Source organism: Musa acuminata, chromosome BXJ2-6 (assembly GCF_036884655.1).
Source record: "Musa acuminata AAA Group cultivar baxijiao chromosome BXJ2-6, Cavendish_Baxijiao_AAA, whole genome shotgun sequence".
NCBI lineage: Eukaryota > Viridiplantae > Streptophyta > Magnoliopsida > Zingiberales > Musaceae > Musa > Musa acuminata.
This window is the reverse complement of record NC_088343.1, coordinates 27,043,381-27,045,579: the sequence shown is the minus strand read 5'-3', so window position 1 is coordinate 27,045,579 and position 2,199 is coordinate 27,043,381. Positions and strand designations below refer to the sequence as shown.

General features: G+C 37.0%; 1 non-coding gene across 1 annotated transcript; it reads right to left on the bottom strand.

Annotated features, from left to right (window-relative positions):
• Positions 1 to 320: 320 nt before the first annotated feature.
• Positions 321 to 405, bottom strand: TRNAY-GUA (transfer RNA tyrosine (anticodon GUA)). The gene is given in 2 exon segments: positions 321 to 356; positions 369 to 405. It is a non-coding gene; the product is annotated as a tRNA-Tyr (tRNA).
• Positions 406 to 2,199: the final 1,794 nt, after the last annotated feature.

Below are 2,199 nucleotides of genomic sequence, written 5' to 3'. Positions count from 1 at the left end.
TGTTAACCGTATTAGCAAATGCAGAGACAAAGATGATAATCTTATTGAGAATTTAGATGAGGTTAAAGCACACACAGAGCAATTTTTTTATTCCTTACTCAATCAAGCTGGGAAAACTAATAACATTCATGTGGAGCCGACTAGAAAACTTGATTCGGAAGCTATTTCAATCCTTAATGCCCCAATTACTGACGACGAAATTGTATATGTTGTCTTTAAGTCACCAAAGCACAAAAGCCCAGGTCCAGATGGATTTTCAGCTGAATTTTACCAAACTGCTTGGTCTATTATTGGAAATGATGTAGTTGTATTTACAAATTTCCGACCTGCCGAATTCGAACCAGTGACCTAAGGATTTATCTAAACGATTACAGTCCTCCGCTCTACCAACTGAGCTAAGGTCGGTGGTCACTTGCATCAAGAACTAGGCGACCTTATGCAATGTTTCTCAAGAAAAGGGCCACTTACACAACTGGCAAAGGTTACTTTCAGATGCGCTATTTGGTGGATGTGGAAGGAGAGATGTAATAGAATCTTTGAATGTCAACACATAAATAATGCTCAGCTCTTGAAAGAGATTATTAGAGACTCAAGATCCTGTATGGAGCATGATCTCAAAACCGAGCACTTCACCTGAAGAGAAAAAGATATTTTTATCAAATTTAATTTTGCTATTAGCTAAAGATCTTGGGAATGATGCCAAATAATGTACCCACAGGTAGTTATAGTCTACAGCATGTGTAGTCATAACTATCGCATTCGCACTCTATGAGTTACTTGGCTTTGTCTATGACTTGTATAGATAAAGCTATTTGTAGAAACTTTACACATAATCAATTTACTTTTACTTACCAAAAAAAAATATTATTGGAAATGATGTGATCAAGGCTTGCCAACATTTTTTCTCTTCAGGTCATATTCTTAGAGAGATGAATTGCACCTTTATTTCTTTAATTCCGAAGAATGCAGGGGCTGATTCACTAGAGAACTATCGACCCATATTATTATGCAACTTTATTTACAAGATCATCTCCAAAGTATTAGCAAATAGAATGCAAAAGGTAATACACAAGATCATTAGCCCAAATCAAGCTACTTTCATCAAAGGGAGAAGTATAAATCATAACATTTTGCTTGCTAATGACTTGGTCAAAGATTTGCATTCAAAAGCAAGAGGGACAAAAATATTTTTTAAAGCTGATTTACGGAAAGCCTTTGATTCAGTTAATAGGAAATTTATCTATAAGATGCTCCTCGATATGAACTTCCCACAGCAATGGGTTAATTGGATTCAATCTTGCCTGGAAACTCCAAAGTTTTTGATACTCTTTAATGGCTCACCTATTGGTTTTTTTGGGAGCACGAATGGCATCCGACAAGGTGATCCACTCTCTCCGTATCTCTTTACTATTGCGATGGAAGGACGTAGCTGTATGTTGGAACATGCAGTCTTAAATGGCAGCATTAAGGTACCCAATGCTGGCTCTATTCATATATCACATATAACATTTGCAAATGATTTACTTATCTTTCTCCAAAATGATCCAACTTCAGTAAAGAACCTGGCTACTATTATGAATGACTTTGGTATGGTTTCTGGACTTCAGCTAAATCATGCGAAAAGTAAAGTATATATGAGCCCTTACGTTGAGGATAAGGTCTTTATTGCACAAACTTTGGGGGTTAGTGAGGGAAGCCTGCCAGTTTCTTATTTGGGTCTCCCGCTCATATCCACAGGCATTCACAAAACCCACTGTCAGCCTATCCTGCAAAAAATAAAGAATAAAATTTCTTCTTGGAAAAATAGGCTTCTATCAAAAGCAGGACGACTCGAACTCATCCGTTCTGTATTGCACTCCTACTCTATATATTGGTATAATGCATTTCTTCTGCCTGCTGGACTTCTCCAAGATATTGAACGATTATTAATGAACTTCTTCTGGAATTGCACAAATGATAAGGCAATGCATATGGTAAATTGGGATAGCATTTGCAAACCGAAAGATGAAGGGGGGCTAAACTTGAGAAATACTAGAGATTGGAATCAAGCATGCCTGGTACAACAATTGTGGAATCTTTTACAAAACAAATGTTCCGTATGGTCACAATGGGTTTCTGCTAGGTATCTTTCAAAGGAATCAATCTGGGAAATTTCAACAAGAACATACCACTCTGCAGCTTGGAAAGGAATTTTAAAGG